The sequence below is a fragment of the Saimiri boliviensis genome, chromosome 1 (genome assembly GCF_048565385.1).
Source record: "Saimiri boliviensis isolate mSaiBol1 chromosome 1, mSaiBol1.pri, whole genome shotgun sequence".
In the NCBI taxonomy this organism is placed as follows: domain Eukaryota; kingdom Metazoa; phylum Chordata; class Mammalia; order Primates; family Cebidae; genus Saimiri; species Saimiri boliviensis.
The window spans coordinates 201,331,905-201,353,068 of record NC_133449.1 but is presented as its reverse complement, the minus strand read 5'-3'; the positions used below and the strand labels follow the sequence as shown (position 1 = coordinate 201,353,068).

At 37.9% G+C, this 21,164-nt stretch overlaps 1 protein-coding gene and 1 pseudogene across 8 annotated transcripts in view; both read left to right on the top strand.

Annotated features, from left to right (window-relative positions):
- The window catches only part of FER (FER tyrosine kinase), a 505,234-nt gene that overhangs the window by 130,078 nt on the left and 353,992 nt on the right, over positions 1-21,164 (top strand). The window lies entirely within an intron of this gene.
- Positions 1-21,164, top strand: part of LOC141580648 (flotillin-1 pseudogene) — a 30,302-nt pseudogene extending 9,138 nt beyond the window's left edge.

Below are 21,164 nucleotides of genomic sequence, written 5' to 3'. Positions count from 1 at the left end.
AGAGATATAGACCAGTGGAACAGAACCGAAGCCTCAGAGGCAACGACACCCATCTACAACCATCTAATCTTTCACAGACCTTACAAAAACAAGCAATGTTGAAAGGATTTCCTATTTAATAAATGGTGTTTGGGAAAACTGGCTAGCCATGTGCAGAAAGCAGAAACCAGAAACTGGACCCCTTCCTGACACCTTGCACTAAAATTAACTTCAGATGTATTAAGGACTTAAACACAAGACCTAACACCATAAAAACTGTAGAAGAAAACTTAGGCAAAACCATCCAGGACATAGGCATGGGCAAGGACTTCATGAGTAAAACACCAAAAGCAATGGCAGTAAAAGACAAAATAGACAAATGGGATCTAATTAAACTCCAGAGCTTCTGCACAGCAAAAGACTCAATCATTAGAGTGAACCAGCCACCAACAGAATGGGAAAAAATTTTTGTAATCTACCCATTTGACAAAGGCTAATATCCAGAATCTACAAAGAACTAAAACAGATTTACAGGAAAAAACAAACAAACCCATTCAAAAGTGGGCAAAGGATATGAACAGACACTTTACAAAAGAAGACATACATGAGGCCAACAAACATATGAAAAAATGCTCGTTGTCACTGGTCGTTAGAGAAATGCAAATCAAAACCACATTGAGATACCATTCTCACCCCCATTAGAATGATGATCATTAAAAACTCTGTAGACAACAGATGCTAGAGAGGATGTGGAGAAATAGGAACACTTTTACACTGTTGGTGGGAATGTAAATTAGTTCAACCATTGTGGAAGACAGTGTGGTGATTCCTCAAGGACCTAGAAACAGAAATCCCATTTGACTCAGCAATCCCATTACTGAGTATATATCCAAAGTATTATAAATCATTCTATTATAAAGACACATGCACACATATGTTCACTGTGGCATTGTTTACAATAGCAAAGACCTGGAACCAACCCAAATGCCCAGTGATGACAGACTGGACAAGGAAAATGTGGCACATATACACCATGGAATACTATGCAGCCATAAAAAATGATGAATTTGTGTCCTTTGTTGGGACGTGGATGAATCTGGAAAACACCATTCTCAGCAAACTGACACAAGAACAGAAAATTGAACACTGCATGTTCTCATTCATAGGCGGGTGTTGAACAATGAGAACACATGGACACAGGGAGGGGAGCATCACACACTGTGGTCTTTTGAGGTGGACTAGGGGAGAGACAGGGGGTAGGGAGGTTGGGGAGGGATGACATCGGGAGAAATGCCAGACATACGTGACGGGAGGATGGAGGCAGCAAACCACATTACCATGTAGGTATCTGTGCAACAATCCTGCATGTTTTGCACATGTACCCCATAACCTAAAGTGCAATAAAATATATATACATATAAAGAAGAAACAAAAAAAAGTAATGGTACTCTTAGCTTTAATGTAATTTGCATTGAGTTAAAGCTGTGCAGAAATTGAAATGAAAGTTATAATAATCTTATTAAATGGCAAAATATGTGGGATAGAATATACTATATGATTCATTTATGTTATTTATATAACTTCCTAATTTTGTTTATATTTTGCTTAGTTTTGTTAAGTGAAGAAAGCTAAGGTCCATACATGAAGAAATTAAGAGAAGTTTTATCTTTTTGCTGATTTTCATTTATATTTTATTGGTAAACCTCTTAGCAATATTAGTTTTGGATTTCATTAAAAAAGATGATATAAATATCAGAGAGTAGTGTTGGTAATATAAACAGCCCGATCTACACAGTACAAGGCAAAATTATAATCTTTGTATAACTTTTAAACAATTGATTTGTTTAAATTTCTTTTGTTTTTCAAATAAGAACTGTATCAATTTATGTATTTAAGAACTATTTGTTGAGTTCTTGCTATATGCTAGTCACTGTTGTCTTAATTTGGGATATTGTAGATAAAATAACATACAAAAATCCCAGCCTACTTGAGGCTTACATTTTAGAGCAGAAGATGGCTGATCCATAAAATAAATAAGTGAAACATAGTATGTAAAATGGTGATAAATACCATGGGGAGAAATGAAACAAGGTAGGAAGATTGGGTATTGAGAGGATGATCATGTATACCTCATGGAGAAAGAAACATTTCAATAAAGAGTAAAGGAATTGAAGGCGTTAACCAGGTGATTATCTGTAGGAAAGAGTCCTCTAAGTAGAGAGAATAACCAAAGTCTTTGAGACTTATCATTTCTGGCATATTTGAAGATCAGTACAGATGCTCGTTTGGCTGTAACTGAGTTGATTGATAAGGGAGAGGTGTGGAGGTATGAGATGAGGTCAGAGAGGAAGAATGATGGTAGTTGACAGGCAATGTATAGATTATGTAGGATCTTGGTAGTTCTTTTAAAACACTGGTTTTTACTCAAGTAGGATGGGACATGAATCAACTTACATTTTAACAGGATAATTTTTGTAACCTTTTTGAGAATAATCTGAAATGGGAAAGGAAGGACAGAAGTAAGGAGACAGTTACTTCCAGGCTGTTGCAGTATTTTAGGCAAGGGGTCATGCTGGTTTAGACCTGGTTGGTAGCAAAAAAAAGTGCTGAGAAGTGCTCAGATTCTCTATAAGCATTTCTTGCTATTCATGGTGGTTTGATAAAGTCATTGTGTACACTTAATTAGTTAGTACTGACTTGTTGTGCCTAGGGGGCATAAAGCTTTGTTTTCTGCAAGCAGTGGCACAACATTTTCAGCAACTGATCAGTATATAACTTTGTGTGTTTTCATTTAAAGACACCTTATTTAACATTGAAGTCACAACCAATGGTGCTATAACTCATGACTAAATGAAACTTACCTAATACAGTTATCTTCTTTTTAAGGGTCATCACAGCCTTTTTGAGTGTAGGACCATTAGACAGACTTCAGCACTAGGGCTTTTTCAAATAGTGGAATCACCAAAAAATGCACAAAATGTGAAAAATACACTACATATACTCCAAAAGGAAAATTGTTTACATTGTGACAGCTGAAACAAAAAACAGAGCCTAACCTTGTTGAACCTCAGATAAGAACTTGTGCCTTTACTCAAATTTTTTGCTATTCCATACATGGTATGCCCATAATTGACCTGGAATGTAATGCATGTATTGTTTTGGGGGGTTATAGAGAAATTTTACTTAGTAGGTAAATTCAGGAATACAACGTTCACAAATAATGAGGATCTACTATATATTGAAGGTAGAGCTGGCTGTGTGCAGTGGCTCATGCCTGTAATTCCAGCATTTTGGGAGGCCGAGGCAGGTGTATCACTTGAGGCCAGGAGTTTGAGACCAGCCTGGCCACTGGCCATCGTGGTGAAATCTCATCTCTACTAAAGATAGAAAACATTTTTTTTTTTGAAAGTCATTGTCTTTATTGTTTGTGAAGAGGCCCAGCTCCCAGGAATGCTGGTCGGCGAGCGGCCCCTGCTTGGCTCCCAGGTCCCTGCGTGTCCCTGCCCTTCCACAGACCCCAGCCCGGCTGCCACCCGCATCCGGGAAGCTCCAGCCTAAACCATGTTTTTCACCTGTGGCCTAAATGAGGCCATGGTGGTCTCCGGGTTCTGCCGAAGCCCCCCTGTCATGGTGCCTGGAGGACGTGTCTTTGTCTTTCCCTGCATCCAGCAGATCCGGAGGATCTTTCTCAACACATTGACCCTAAATGTCAAGAGTGAAAAGATTTACACTCGCCATGGGGTCCCCATCTCAGTCACTGGCATTGCCCAAGTAAAAATCCAGGGACAGAACAAGGAGATGTTGGCAGCCACCTGTCAGATGTTCCTGGGGAAGACGGAGGCTGAGATTGCCCACATTACCCTGGGGACGTTAGAGGGCCAGCAGAGAGCCATCATGGCCCACATGACTGTGAAGGAGGACAGACAGAAATTCTCAGAGCAGGTTTTCAAAGTGGCCTCCTCAGGCCTGGTCAACATGGGCATCAGCGTGGTTTGCTACACTCTGAAGGACATTCACGATGACCAGGACTATTTGCACTCTTTGGGGGAAGGCTCAAACAGCTCAAGTCCAAAAAGATGCACGGATTGGAGAAGCAGAGGCCAAGAGAGATGCTGGGATCCGGGAAGCTAAAGCTAAGCAGGAAAAGGTGTCTGCTCAGTCCCTGAGTGAGATCGAGATGGCCAAGACACAGAGAGATTACGAGCTGACGAAGGCCACCCATGACATTGAGGTCAGCACCTACCAAGCACAGGCTGACTTGGCCTGTCAGCTTCAGATGGCCAAGACTAAGTAGCAGATTGAGGAGCAGCGGGTGCAGGTGCAGGTGGTGGAGCAGGCCCAGCAGGTGGCAGTGCAGGAGCAGGAGATCGCCTGGAGGGAGAAGGAGCTGGAGGCCAGTGTGCGGAAGCCAGCCTAAGCCCAGCGCTACAAGCTGGACTGCCTAGCTGAGGCAGAGAAGTCCCAGCTAATCATGCAGGCGGAGGCAGAAGCCGAATCTGTTGGGATGCGTGGGGAAGCTGAGGCCTTTGCTATAGGGGCCAGAGCCCGAGCTGAGGCTGAGCAGATGGCCAAGAAGGTAGAGGCATTCCAGCTGTACCAAGAGGCTGCTCAACTAGACATGCTGCTAGAGAAGCTGCCCCAGGTGGCAGAGGAGATCTGTGGTCCCTTGATTTCGGCCAATAAGATCACACTGGTGTCCATTGGCAGTGGGACCATGGGGGCAGCCACAGTGACTGGGGAAGTACTGGACATTCTAAGCAACCTGCCAGAGAGTGTGGAAAGACTCACGGGCGTCAGCATCTCCCCCGTGAATCACAAGCCTTTGCAAACAGCCTGAGCTTTCAGCCCTCACAGATGCCCCAGCCTCGTAGCTGAAGTTGCCTGAATGATCTCCCTGTTGCATGTAATCCACTGGCCTCCCTGTGCATGTCCATTGGCAGTGGGGTCCCACCCTCATCTCTCCTTGCCAAATAGTTTGTGCCTTTCCTTGAATGGAGTTCTTCCCCTTGCCAACCTTACACTATTGTGATTGCCAACTCCGGGGGTCCCATGTCAGCCTTCTGATGATCCCACTCCATTCCACCTCAACTTCCTAATTAAATCAGACTATTTGAGCCTGTTAAAAAAAAAAAAAGATAAAAAACATTAGCCAGGAGTGGTGACGCATGCCTGTAGTCCCAGCTACTAGGGAGGCTGAGGCACTGAAATTGCCTGACCCAGGAGGCGGAAGTTACAGTGAACTGAGATTACCCCCACTGCACTCTAGCTGGGGTGACAGAGCAAGACACTGTCTCAAAAATAGAGTTTAGAGGATTTGCCATTGAATTGAATGTAGTTTGTGAGATAAAGAAGAAAAGACTGATTCCAAGATTTTTGGCCTGAGCAGCTGGAAGGATGACATTGTTATTAACTGAAATGGGGAAAAATGTGAGAGGAACAGTTTTGTAGGTGAAGAGCAAGTCTGGTTTGAGAGTCTTACTAGATACTCAATCTAACATTTCAATGAATGTTAATTGTTATTTAAAGCCATGAGATTTTATGACATTACTAGTAGCATGAATGAAGATAAAAAAGAGAAGAGTCTTAACAAAGACTGAGGCCAGCATTAAGAAGTCAGGGAAATAAATAGTTAAAAAGAATGAAAAAGACCAATATAAAAGGAAAACTGAATGAATGTACTATTCTGGAACATACATGGAAAGATAGCTTTCAAGGAAGAGCAAGTGATCAACTAGGTTGAATACTGCTAACATAGGTGAGAACAAAGATTGGGATTTAGCAAAGTGTAAGTTATTGGTGATTTTGGCAAGAGAAGTTTCAGTAGAATAGTAGAGAGAAAACCCTAAATGGGCTGGGTTTAAGAAAGAAGGAGATAAAAGGAACTGGAGATATCTATTATCAGTTCTGCAGTAAAGGGGAGGAGAGAAATGTTAAAATAATTGGAAGACGTGTAGTAAAGGGAGGTTTTTTTTTGTTTTTTTTTGTTTTTTTTCCTTTTAAAGACTGGGAGCTATTACAGCTTGTTTGCTGATGAAAGTGTACTTCTAGAGAAGGAAAACAGTTAAGGCAGCAGGAATGAAGGAAGATTGCTGGAGAAATGTCCCTGAGTAGGTGAGAGAGGATACATCTAGTGCCCAGATAAATAGATTTAGTCTTTACTTTGAACAAGAACAGTTTATTTTTATAGTAATAGTTTAGGAGAGATGGAGAGATATAGATTCAGATAAAAAGGTTAGATATGCTGGTGAAAGCTTTTAGAAGTTCTCTTGAGGGTAATTTTAAAAAATGGGGTTCACAGACTCCCTTTTCACACTAACATGGTTCAGATTTCAAAATCATAAGGTACAAAACATTAAGTATACAATGAAAAGTTTTTTTTCCCCCACTCATTCATTTTTTTCCTCCAGAGATAACAGATATTATCCGCTTTTTCTAGAGATATGTTATGCATAACATGTAGCTTTTAAGCCAGTTTATTAAGTGTGTTCATCAACTTATTAGATAACTTTTGTAACATAGTACATATTAGGAGTTATAGGTTAGTGTGTGGTTGTTTAATTAATGACGATCTCTGCACTTCTTCTACAGTTACATCCTAACATGATGACTATTTGGTGACCCTTTGTTTTAATTTTCTTGTCAAATATCTTTTAGGAAGACGCTATAACTATGCCTCCCTCACATAACCTAGAACACCATGCATGGATTGTGGATAAACATTTAAAGGATGAATGCCCTAAATTTTCTGTAAATGTTTTTCTTCCTCACACTTGACTGGTCTTCTAAAGTAGAATTAAATCTTTTTTTTTTTTTTAATAGTATGGCTTATTTGTCTGTTAATATTACTTATGGTGGAAACATACCTGCTAGGAGGCATGCAAATTAAAACTAAATTTTCTTTTCTGAACTAGGAAATCAGTGTTTTGATATTTAAGGAACGAATTGTTGATGTTTCTTATCTGTAGGCTAAATAATACCAGTTCTTTAGATATAATGAATATTCCGATACTTTTAAATTTTGATCCAATTTTCACAGCTTTCTGTTAACTATATTTTTACCATCATTTCAGTCCTGCAGAAATGCTGAAGGAATAGTACAAAGAATTCCCTTATACCATTCACCCATGTTTCCCAAATGTTCACATTTTACCACATGTGCTTTATGCTTTTCTGTCTTTGTATGTGGTGCACATATATGTATGCATAAATATAAAAATGTAAATGTACATTTATTCAGTTGTTATATTTTTTTAGTTGCCTTTACACTGGAACAGTTAATAGTCTTTATGGTTCACAAAACATTGACATTTTGAGTAGTATAGGACAGTTATTTTGTGGAGTATTCCTTGATTTGTTCTTCTGCATATTTGTGGTTTATTTTTCATTGGAATACCATAGAAATGATGTTCTGTTATTGGTGCTTTATATCAGGTCCATGATGTCAGTTCATCCCATTATTGCATATTAATTTGAACATTGGAGTAAGGTGGTATTTGCTTGATATCTCCACACTAAAGTTACAATTTCATTTTCCTTTGTAGTTACTAAGTGTTGTAGGGAAAACATTGACACTATGTAAATATGGTGTTAACCTTCAGATTTTCACTCACTAGTTTTTATGTCTATCAGTGGTTCTTGCCAAAATCATTTATTATTATGGCAATTGTGAAATAGTAATTTTCTAATTTCATTATTGTTTTTACATTTATTAATTTGTTTTTAATGTAAAGAAGGGCTTTTCTCTCTCTCCAGTTTATTTTATAAATTTATGTATTAATTTAATGTATTAGAATGAACTCACATATTCTGATTTTTATTCATAGATTATGATCTACTATCATTATTATATACTATCATGCTCTGATTTGGCCAGTAGGAGCCACTTGAAACTGGCTCCTCTGTCCTTTTGACACATTTCTGTCATTCATTGAGTACGTATTTTCTGGCTTATCTTACACTTTTTCTACTTTAGGTTCTGTTTCTCTATGAAACCCTAGTTCCTTTAATTGGAGAATTGTATGTGGAAATCAATTGGAGCACACATTGGTGTGCTCATTGCTAGTGCAGCATCTTGTTTTAGGTCCTTTTAATTGACAGAGACAGAAAATTAGCAACATGCACAGACTCAAGTACACCTGTGCCTTTTCTGTTATCTGTTGGTCTATCTAGGGAAAGACTGAGGGATTCACATTGAGACCTCAATTTCCAATCCAATACTATAAAGTTCATTCCTTCTTTTCCTATTTATGTATTTGCAACTGCTTTCTCTGAGAGTGGAAACCTAGCCTCTGTTATTCACAATATTTTACTTACTTGCTCAAATGCTAGAATACATAGAAAGTAATTTCAGTATTGCCAACTCATGCCTCTGAAAAATGAAACTTAAAAACTACAGTTTGGTATTGGTTTAAAGCTTTTTTTGTCTTTAGCATTCTATTGTAATCAAATACTGTTTTCCAAAGTTACTTAGTTTTTTCTTCCCTACTTTAGTGTGGTTAGTGTTATTCACTGGAAATACAGTTTGGTTCATTTGTTTCTGTTGTATCTCATTTTAATTTCCCCTCTCCCTTTGATCCTTGTTGATTTTGTTTATTTACTTCTGAGTGAAACTTTAGTGATTCCAAGAGTTAACACTGTTCAAAACCATAGAGAGAACTCTTTTGTTTTTATTTCCCTCTCTTTCTTACACAACAATGCCATCATATAATACTCTTTTTCCTTTGCTTCTCCATTGCTAATGCATCCTGAAAATCACAACATTCAAGTTGGTAGATAGATGTTTTCATTTTCTTTTTCCGTTCTCATAGTCTCTTTCTAGTTTTTTCATTGTTTTCAACAGCTGCATGCCATTTTAAGATTATTTAAGCCCTTTCCTACCTGTGGACATATAGGTTATTTCTGATTTTTCTAATTAGATACACTGCTACTATAAATAACCTTATGTATGTGTTTTGTATGTGTGTGCGTTTGTGTGTGTGATTGGAGGAATGAATCCGTGGAAGTGAGAAATACATTATAAGGAATGTGATTGCTGGGTTAAAAGGTATACTTATATGTGATTTTGTTAGATATTGCCAAATTTCCTTCTATAAGGAGTATACCAATTTGCATTTCCACCAGAAATGTATGAATGCATTTTTCTCCACGTCCTCACCAATAGTGTTTCTCAATTTGGTAGATGAGAAATAGTATCTCAGTTCCTTTCTTTAACTCTGACACTGCTGTCGCTGCTGTGATCTATCACTGCACTTTTTCAGTATTTTGACATGTAGAGCAGACCTTCATTTTCTAATGGTTGTTTTCAGATCAGACTTAAGCATGCTGCTGAGGTTGTCTTCAAACCCGCCCCTGCCTCATCCCCCAACACCCACCCCCACCAACACAACAGTCTTTGGTCTTCATAAAGGCTTGCTATGGGAGAGGGAAAGATCATTTGTAGAGATGTGATGTTTACTTTTCTACTAATAGCCAATTTAAAATTTGGATTTTCTCTGCTTATGGATTTTCTCTCCCCACAGTTATGTTTTTCATTTTGTTCTTTATTATATTTTTGGGTGATATGTGGGAGATTCAGAATTACACTGCTGCCACCATCCCAGCTACCCAGAATTCCCTCATTCACAGTTTTGTTAAATTATGGAATGTAGATTTGGACATGGTACATCATTCAATTTACAGGTTGTTAAAAGACTATGGGTAGGTTGAATGTAGCAATCACTACATGCAAGGAAATTATATTACACAGAGTTTGAGAACTTGCTCTTTAAAGGTGTTTTGTATTGATTTTTAAAATACAGTATCACTATTTCAAATCTCTAAACAGTTCAAAACCCATAAAATGTTTAATACATTTTTCTTGATAAATCAAAATTTCTTATACCAGGAAATTTATTAGAAGTACCAAAATATGTATATACATATTATTATTATTATTATTATTATTATTATTATTTTTGGGGATGGAGTCTCGCTTTGTTACCCAGGCTCAAGTGCAGTGGCACAATCTTGGCTCACTGTAACCTCTGCCTCCTGGATTGCAGCAGTTTTCTTGCTCAGCCTGCTGAGTAGCTGGTTCTGCAGGTGCGCACCATCACGCTTGACTAATTTTTGTGTTCTTTAGTAGAGATGGGGTTTCACCATATTGGCCAGGCTGGTCTTGAACTCCTGATCTTATGATCTGCCTACCTTGGCCTTTCAATGTGCTGCAATTACAGGCATGAACCAATGCACCGAGCCATACCTGTTATTTTTTTAATGCTTGTATAGGAGCATATAAATACAAAGGTTTTTTTTTTTTTTAATTGTTGTTGTCTTTCCAAATGCTGTCTTTATTTGGCCTTTGCTATTACTGCATTTTGTCAGTTCTCTGCCATTTGATCTCCATCAAAACCCAGTGAATTAAACAGGGCAGATAATTTAACTTCTATGTTTAAAACTTAGAAACTAAAATTTAGATTAAATGATTTGCTTGGGGCTGCACAGCTAGTCAAAGGAAAAGCTGAGACTAAAATTGACTATTTAATATTGTTCTTGTTAGAACCACAGTGAGTAATAAAGGTACCTCCTTCATTGTTTCTATATATCACACTTGAATTTAACTTCCATGTGAAAAAAACATGTGTATACATTTGACCCAGGTAACTATAAGTTAAGGTGAATTCCTGCTCATTCTCTTCATACTCAGTGTGCCTAGATTAGCAGTTGTAGAGTAATAAGTAAAACTGTGAAGTTGATGAGTGTATTAGTCTCTTTTCACGCTGCTAAAAAGACATATAATTACTGGGTAATTTATAAGGAAAATAAGTTTAATTGGCTCACAGTTCCACATTTGGGGAGGCCTCAGGAAACTTACAAACATGGTGGAAGGGGAAGAGGCACGAATTCATGGAGGCAGGCAAGAGACTGAGCAACGGCAGGGAAAACTGCCTTATAAAACAATCAGATCTTGTGAGAACTCACTACCACAAGAACAACATGGGGCAAAAAAACCCCTTTATGATCCAGTCACCTCCCACCTGGTCCTTCCTTTGACATATGGGGATTATAGGGATTACAATTCCAGATGAGATTTGGGTGAAGACACAGAGCCAAACTATATTAATGAGGAATGTTGTAAAAGAAAGGAAAATTACAAGATGGTAGAATGTTTAGTTATCTAAATCAAAGCAGAGTCTGCTTGTAGGCACTTTATTTTTAGAAAATAATCAGTTCTTATTTATTATCAGCAGGCTTTCTACCATAATATTTCACAAATGGCAAACACTTCAGAAGTTTATAGTAAAAAATGACTTTTTAGACTAGCTTAATGAGTAGTCTAGCCTTTCTCCTGTAAATGTCAGACATACGTAAATGAGTTTTGTTAGCTTCATAATATCGTTTCTGTATTGTTTATAATGACATGTTGTTTATGTATTCTTTTATTACAAAACATTAAATAGATTTTTCAACAAGTTGTGGCAAAAGAATTATAATTTAATCTCTGTGAATTTTCTTACGTGGAGGAGGAAAAATTGGATGTTTTCCTCCTTGTTGATTGACATGTAGAAACTCCATGCCCTGCTCCAGTGCCTGTCATCCTTACAGAAAAAAAGGAAAAAAGCACACAGCAGCAAAGATAGGATTCTGTGTTTGTTGAATGAAAAATAAGATTTTTTTCATTCTATGTACTTCACATTAGTTTTAAGATCATATGTATTTATTTAGAAGTTAAGAAAGTATATTAGTGATCTGAAATATTTTGAACTAAATCTAATTGCATTAGGTTATTTTTTGCAATAATTTTGTTAAGTAAAAGCAATTTAAAAATTTTTATTTGTAACATTGGTTTTTGTATGGTATTAACAATTCTGGAATTGACTTACATATCGTGTATTGCACCCTAAACATTTGTTTAAAACAAATCAGTACAAAGTAGCATAGAATCCCTTTCCAAATCATGGTAAGTGAGGGTGTTTTTAAAACTCTTTGTTTATACCTGTAAGGGAGAGAGAGAAAGATTGATTGATAATATGCATGCATAAGTATTCCTTATAACCAAATGTAGAAGTGTATGTGAGCTGTGGAGTATTCTTCCCCCAAATCTGTTAAAACATAATCTCAAATCTGGTTTTAAACCTGAAAGTGATTTTGAGAATTTATTATTATTATCATTTTAATACAATGGATTCTGCATTGGATGTTTCCAAAGGCATTAAATATTTTTGTAACTGTTGTTAATGACCATTGATAAGCTGTTGGTGATTAAATTTTGGCTTTATTGGCTTCAAGTTGTTTGTCATATATTATGTTTAATTAAAAAAAAGGTATCTGGGAAATTTGTAAATTTTCTAATGTTTTCTTGGCACATAAAATCTTAAGTGAGTTGAGTGTTGTGTATTTAGTAAATCATTTTACACCAGCTAGAAAGACAAATGGATAGTGTGCAGTTTAAATATCTATGCAAATAGGAGGACAGATGGGTGGTTTAAATGGTTTAAATGTCTCAGTGAAAATGTGTGGAGATTGTCTTTTAAAGTTAGACAAAAAAATTTAGGGAATTAACTAGGAATAATAGTTAATATAACAATAAAATTTTTAAATGGAGGCAAAATTTTAAATTCAGTAAACTGATTATACCTTTTGAACTGACAGTAAAAAGTAACATCTTAGAACGCAATACTCAAAATTCACTTGCATGGTAACTACATGTTTTATTTGTCTGTTTATTTTTTATTGTATGTTAAGTTCTGGGGTACATGTGCAGAACATCCAGGTTTCTTACATAGGTATGTATACACATGCCATAGTGGTTGGCTGCATCCATCACCCTGTCATGTACATTGGGTACTTCTCCTGATGCTATCCCTCCTTCAGCTCCTCACCCCTGACAGGCCTCAGTGTGTGATGTTCTCCTCCCTGTGTCTATGTGTTCTCATTGTTCAACACCCACTTATGAGTGAGAACATATGCTGTTTGGTTTTCTATTCTTGTGTTAGTTTGCTGAGAATGATGGTTTCCAGCTCCATCCATGTCCCTGCAAAGGACATTAACTCATCTTTTTTTATGGCTGCATTGTATTCCATGGTGTATATGTGCCACATTTTCTTTATCCAGTCTATTATTGATGGGCATTTGGGTTGGTTCCAAGTCGTTGCTATTGTGAATATGCTGCAGTAACATATGTGTGCATATGTCTTTATAATATAATGATTTATAATTCTTTGGGTTTATAGCCAGTATTGGGATTGCTGGGTTAAATGGTATTTCTGGTTCTAGATCCTTGAGAAATTGCCACACTGTCTTCCAAAATGTTTCATATGAAATTTAAGATGGTTTTTCCCCAGTTCTGTGAAGAAAGTCAATGGTAGCTTGATGGGGATAGCATTGAATCTATAAATTACTTTGGGCTGTATGGCCATTTTCATGATACTGATTTTTGTAATCATGAGCATGGAATATTTTTCCATTTGTTTGTATCCTCTCTTATTTCCTTGAGTGGTGGTTTGTAGTTCTCCTTGAAGATGTCCTTCACATCCCTTGTTAGTTGTATTCCTAGGTATTTTATTATATTTGTAGCAATTGTGAATGGGAGTTCACTCATGATTTGGCTCTGTTTGTCTGTTATTGGTATATAGGAATACTTGTGATTTTTACACATTGATTTTGTATCCTGAGACTTTGATGAAGTTGCTTATTAGCTTAGGGAGATTTTGGCTCAGAAGATGGGGTCTTCTAAATACACAATCACATTGTATGCAAATAGAGAAAATTTGACTTATTCTTTCCCTATTTGAATAAGCTTTATTTCTTTATCTTGCCTGATTGTCCTGGCCAGAACTTCTAATAGTATGTTGAATAGGATTGGTGAGAGAGGGCATCCTTATCTTGTGCCAGTTTTCAAAGGGAATGCTTCCAGTTTTTGCCCATTCAGTGTGATATTACCATGGGTTTGTCATAAATGGCTCTTACTATTTTGAGATACATTTTATCAATACCTAGTTTATTCAGAGTTTTTAGCATAAAGGGCTGTTGGATTTTGTTGAAGGCCTCTCTGCATCTATTGAGATAATTGTGTGTTTTGTCTTTCGTTCTGTTTATGTAATGGATTACGTTTATTGATTTGTGCATGTTGAACCAGCCTTGCATCCCAGGGATGAAGCTGACTTGGTCATGATGGATAGCTTCTTGATGTGCTGTTGGATTCCATTTGCCGGTGTTTTATTGAGGATTTTTGCATTGATATTAATTAGAGATATTGGCCTGAAGTTTTCTTTTTTAGTTGCATCTCTGCCAGGCTTTGGTATCAGGATGATGTTGGCCTTATAAAATGAGTTAGGGAGGACTCCCTCTTTTCCTGTTGTTTGGAATAGTTTCAGAAGGAATGGTACCAGCTTCTCTTTGTATCTCTGGTAGAATTCAGCTGTGAAACTGTGTGGTCCTGGACTTTTTTTGGGAGGTTGTAGGCTATTAATTGCTGCCTCAATTTCAGACCCTGTTATTGGTCTATTCAGGGATTCAACTCTTCCTGGTTTAGTGTTGGGTGGGTAGAAGTGTCCAGGAATGTATCCATTTCTTGTAGATTTTCTGGTTTATTTGCATAGGGGTGTTTATAGTATTCTCTGATTATAGTTTGTATTTCTGTGGGATTGGTGGTGATATCACCTTTATCATTTTCATTGCATCTATTTGATTTTTCTCTCTTTTCTTCTTTTTTAGTCTGGCTAGTGGTCTATTTTGTTGATCTTTTCAAAAAACTAGCTCCTGGATTCATTGATTTTTTTTTTTTTTTTGAAGGGTTTTTCATGCCTCTGTTTCTTTCAGTTCTGCTCTGATCTCAGTTATTTCTTGTCTTCTGCTGGGTTTTGAATTTGTTTGTTCTTGCTTCTCTAGTTCTTTTAATTGTGATGTTAGGGTGTTGATTTTAGATTTTTCCTGCTTTCTCTTTAGGGCGTTTAATGCTGTAAATTTCCCTCTAGACACTACTTTAAATGTATCTCAGAGATTTTGATACATTGTGTCTTCATTTTCATTGGTCAAAGAATATCTTTATTTCTGCCTTCATTTAGTTATTTATCCAGTAGTCATTAGGAGCAGGGTGTTCAGTTCCCATGCAGATGTGTGATTTTGAGTGTTTCTTAGTCCTGAGTTCTAATTTGATTGCTCTGTGGTCTGAGAGACTGTTATGATTTCCTTTCCTTTTCATTTGCTGAGGAGTGTTTTACTTCCAGTTATGTGGTTGATTTTAGAATAGGTGTGATGTGGTGCCACGAAGAATGTATATTCTGTCAATTTGGGGTGGAGAGTTCTGTAGATTTCTATTAGATTTGCTTGGTCCAGAGCTGAATTCAAGTCCTGGATAACCTTGTTAATTTTCTGTCTTGTTGATCTGTCTAATGTTTACATTGAGGTGTTAAAAGTCTCCCATGATTATTGTGTGAGAGTCTAAGTCTTTTGGTAGGTTTCTAAGAACTTGTTTTGTGAATCGGAGTGCTTGTTTATTGGGTGCATATATATTTAGGATAGTTAGCTCTTGTTACATTGATCCCTTTACCATTATGTAATGCCCTTCTTTGATGGTTTAAAGTCTGTTTCATCAGAGACTACGATTGCAAACCCTGCTTTTTTATTTTTATTTTTTTGGCTTGGTAAATATTCCTATTCCTCCATCCCTTTATTTTGAGCCTATGTGTGTCTTTGCATGTGAGATGGGTCTCCTGAATACAGAACACTGATGGGTCTTGACTCTTCATCCACTTTTCCAGTCTGTGTCTCTTAATTGGGGCATTTAGCGCACTACATTTAATGTTAATATTATTAGGTGTGAATTTGATCCTGCCATTATGATGCTAGCTGGATATTTTGCCCATTAGTTGATGTAGTTTCTTCTTGGCATCAGTGGTCTTTACAATTTGGTATGTTTTTGCTGTGGCTGGTACCAGATGTTCCTTTCCATGTTTAGTGCTTCTTTCAGGACCTCTTCTAAGGCAGACCTGGTGGTGACAAAATCTCTCAGCATTTGCTTGCCTGTAAAGGATTTTCTTTCTGTTTCACTTGTGAAGGTTAGTTTGGCTGGATATGAATTTCTGGGTTTTCTTTTCTTTAAGAATGTTAAATATTGGCCCTCATTCTCTTCCGGCTTGTAGGGTTTCTACTGAGAGATCTGCTGTGAGTCTGATGGGCTTCCCTTTGTGGATAACCTGACCTTTCTCTCTGGCTGCCCTTAGCATTTTTTCCCTTATTTCAACCTTGGTGAATCTGATGATTATGTGTGTTGGGGTTGTTCTTCTTGAGGAGCATCTTTGTGATGGTCTTTGTGTTTCCTGAATTTGAATGCTGGCCTGTCTTGCTAGGTTGGGGAAGTTCTCCTGAGTTATATCCTAAAGAGTGTTTTCTGACTTGGTTTCATTCTCCCCTTTACTTTCAGGTCCACTAATCAAACATAGGTTTGGTATTATCATGTAATTCCATATTTCTTGGAGGCCTTTTTCTTTTCTTTTTTACTCTTTTTTTCTCTAATCTTGTCTTCTTGCTTTATTTCATTGAGTTGACCTTCAGTCTCTGATATCCTTTCTTCCATTTGATTGATTCAGCTATTGAAACTTGTGTATGCTTCAAGAAGTTCTCGTGCTGTGTTTTTCAGCTCCATCAGGTCATTTATATTCTTCGCTAAACTGGTTATTCTCATTAGCATTTCATCTACCTTTTCTCAAGTTTCTTAACTTCCTTGCATTGGGTTAGAACATGCTCCTTTAGCTCGGAGAAGTTTGTTATTACTCATTTTCTGAAGCCTGCTTCTGTCAGTTCGTTAAACTCATTCTCCATCCAGTTTTTTTCCTTGCTGGCGAGGAACTGTGATCCCTTGGAGGAGAATAGATGTTCTGGTTTTTGGAGTTTTCAGTCATTTTGTGCTGGTTTCTTCCCATCTACATGGATTTGTCTACCTTTGGTCTTTGAGGTTGGTGACCTTTGAATGGGGTCCCTGAGTGGATGTCCTTTTTGTTGATGTTGAGACTGTTTCTTTCTATTTGTTAGTTTTCCTTCTACCAGTCAGGCTCCTCTGCTGCAGGTCTGCTGGATTTTGCTGGAGCTCCACTCCAGACCCTGCTTGCCTGGGAATCACCAGTGGAGGCTGTAGATCAGCAAAGATTGCTGCCTGTTCCTTCCTCTGGTAGCTTCATCCCAGAGGGGTACCTGCCAGATGCCAGCCAGAGCTCTCCTGTACAAGGTACCTGTTGGCCAGTACTGGGAGGTATCTCCCAGTCAGGACAAACGGTTCAGGGATCCACTTGAGGAGGCAGTCTGTCCCTTATCAGAGCTTGAACGCTGTATTGGGATATCCTCTACTCTCTTCAGAGCTGCCAGGCAGGGACATTTAGGTCTGCTGAAGCTGTACCCACAAGGGCCTCTTTTCCCAGGTGCTCTGTCCCAGGAAGGTGGGGGCTTTATTCATAAGTCTGTGATGGGCTACTGCCTTTTTTTCAGAGATGCCCTGCCCAGCCAGGACATCTAGTGAGACAGTCTGCCTGCAGCTACTGAGGTGTGTTGGGGTCTGCCCAGTTCAAACTTACCGGCAGCCTCGCTTACACTGTGAGGTTGACACTACCTACCTACTCAAGCCACAGCAATGGTGGGGCCTCAGCAGTGGTGGATGCCTCTCCTTGCATCGAGTTCAAATGTCCCAGGTGGAGCTCAGACTACTGTGCTGGCTGCAAGAATTTCAAGCCAGTGGATCTTAGCTTGCTGTTTTCCATAGGAATGGGACCAGACTACTTGACTCCCTGGCTTCATTCCCTTTTTTAGGGGAGTGAACAGTTCTGTCTTGCTGGCTTTCCATGCGCCACCGGGGCATGAACAAAAAAACTGCTGGGGCTAGCTCAGTTTCTGCCTAAACAGCCACCTAGTTGTGTGCCAGAAACCAGGGTCCTGGTGGTTGTGTAGGTACCGGAGGGAATCTCATGGTCTGCGGGTTTTGAAGACTGTGGGAAAAGCGGAATATCTGGGCCAGAGTGCAGGGCTATTGAGATTTTTAAATAAGAATTCCCTAACGGCTTCCCTTGGCTGGGAGAGAGGGGGTTTCCTGGCGCCTTTCCCTTCCCTGGTGAGGTGATGCCCCACCCTGCTTCCGCTCACCCTCCTTGGGCTGTCCAACCAGTTCCAATGAGATGAACCAGGTACCTCAGTTGGAAATGTGGATATCACCCGCCTTCTGCATAGATCTCTCTGGGAGCTGAGCACTGGAGCTGTTCCTATTTGGCCATCTTGCCCGGGGACACTTGATTTATTATTATGAACATATGGACTGTAGAAAGTGTCTTTTTTACTTGGAATTAATTTATCACAATAATTGTACATGACCTTTTGAACTCTTGTCAGGATTGATTTGTTCAATTTAAAGTAGTAAACAGAAACTTTAGCTAAAAAATGGTGAGTAAAAAACCAAATAGACCAAGACCTGAAAACCTTGACATGGGCCTCAGAAAGGACAGTACCAGGGCTGCTCTGGCAGCTTCTGTAGCAGGAGTTAGTGAACTTTTACCCTTATTCAGTAGTGAATATGACTTAGCTTCTAGTCAAAATACTGGTTCCCATATGGTCAGGTATGTACCTTAGATCTTAGGTGTCAGCTTCATATAGGATCTTCCTCCTAACTTGTGTGGGTGGGGAGGAAAAAGGGGTGATCATTTTTAGATGGAAGGCTTTGGGGCTGGCCATAAATACGTCAGTTGCTTTGACTTTTCTTTTTTGAGAGCCTCACTCTCTCCCGCAGGCTGGAGTGCAATGGTTCGATCTTGGTTCACTGTAACTTCTGCCTCTTAAAGTGATTCTTCTGCCTTAGTGTCCCCAGTAGCTGGGACCACAGGCACGCTCCACTACACCTGGCTAAATTTTTTGTATTTTTAGTAGGGACAGGGTTTCACTGTGTTGGCCAGGCTGGTCTTGAACTCCTGACCTCAAGTAATCTGTCTGCCTCAGCCTCCCAAAGTGTTGGGATTACATGTGAGCCACCACACCCAACCAATTGCATTGACTTTTGGGGACTTTTAATGAAACATATTTCTGTAAGAAGAATGCTAAGTAGTAATCATGGATAAAAAAGCAATTATTTTATAAAAAATTATTATACTAACTGATCATAGGGAGGATATGTTCCTAAGAACATTAAGAATCATTCATGGTTAGTATTACTGAAGTCATTTTATTAATTGCTAAGTTAATAAAATTGTTCCAAATGTCATGTAGAGTGAGATAAATCTCTAGGGATTATTTTTACTGGATTCTGAGAAACATTTAAAAAATTCATTTAAAATTCAAGTGGATTAGAGTTTCTGAAAAACCACAGGGCATACCTCATAGTAAGAATGATCATTTTATATTAAAGTTATATAAATACGTATATGATTATTTACTGGTTCATGACATAAAATATATTATTTTGTGGGTTATAGTTAAAAAGTTTGAAAAACTACTACTTTAGTGATTAAACAGTTTTTTTTTTTTTCCTTAGGCGAGAACTGAATTAATGTGTTTGCTTCCCTCCTGCCACTCTAGTTTTAGAACATGTTTCCAGTGAGAACTGACAGGGGTTAGGAGAGATACTCAGGAGAAAAGATTATTTTCTTATTGAGAAGTTCTTTATGTTATAAAGTGAAATAGATTATCTGGGCAACACTGTGTTAATAACTTGGACAGTTATTAATATCCTCATATGCAAGAGCCAGTGAATGGGCTATGGGTACAGAATTAAACTCTTTGAAATAATTAATGTGTTGCTCCCTAGAAGTCAGTGGTGATTCTAGTATTTCTGAACACTAGAATTTATTGATAGTAGAGACATATAAATCTGCCAGAAGGTTTGTTTCTGTTTGTACCATGTCATTGTAGTTCCTGAGCATCAGAATTGGAGGGATGATGAGAAACCAAGAGAATTCTATTCCTCATTCTGTTGTTCTTCCTTGGCATGGTCTGAGGGTCTGAAATTGTCCCTCTTTGCAAAAACCCTCATCTTTTTTTTCTCTCTGCTCTTTGGTCTTGGGTACTGAGATTCTTAAGAAAGGAATACTCAAATTATTGCTGAGCCTAAGCAGAATGGCAACAGAAGGGAGCCTGCCATCAGAAATTCTCAACTTAAGATCTGTTTCTGCGGAGAGGGTTCATTTGGAGGACTTCTTTGGAAAGAGGGCAGAAATTAGTAAATATCTTGAACAGTTTATTTTCTGAATCTAGATTGACAAGAAATATTTGTGTGATTTACATCAGAAGTTTAAGATCTGCTTAAGATTTTCATTTATTTATATAGTCATTCACTTATACTGGCAATCTGTAAATGTTTTCTGAATGATGGGAACCATGAAATATTTTAACTTATAACATTATCAGTATTTCTCAGACTTCTTCCTCTTGAAGTCTAAATTTCTCTGCTTGATTTTCAAGTCATTCAGCACCTAAAACTGCCCTACCTAAACAGACCTATTTCTTTAACTTTCTCAAAAGTTGCTGTCTTTAGACAAAGCTTATCTAGTTGCTTCCCTATGTAACTTTGTTCTTTCCATATATTCACTCAATATTCCAGTTTTAAGGCTGTATGTCAAGGACCGTTTTGCCAAATACTGAATTCCCAATATTTAGCACAGTTCCTAGCAGTGTTCAGCTAATAATATTCATTGAATGAAAGGAAAGAGTGAAGGAAAAAATGGTGAGAGGAAGGAACTATTATCTGTTCTTACCTTGCTTATACTTTTTCAGACATGTCCCATGTTTTAAGGTTTGTCTTCTCCAGAAAGCTTCCTCTGACTACCCTTGTCTTTGTTGACATCTCAAACACAGACCTCAAAATTTAATATTATTTACAAACTTTCTTGGATTCTTGGTTTTAGTTTTATGTGCACTGTTGTTTTAATTTGGTATAAGCCTCTTGAAGATGAAAAGGATCATATATCTGTATTTTTTGTGTTTTGCTTTGACCTTTATTCACTATTTACTTTCACCTTTATTTACCATATCCTACATACCTCCTTCATGGCAGCCTTTGTAATAAGGATTGGCAAATCAACAGTACCTTGCATAAAGCTAAGCACATAGTGTATGTTCAATAACATTTTGTTATTTATAAAATGTGTGAAATAACATAAAACAGTAGTAATTCAGTTTGCATGTAGTGAAGATAATTTTTATTCTTTTTTTTCTCTAACTTTCTTCATTTTTTTTTT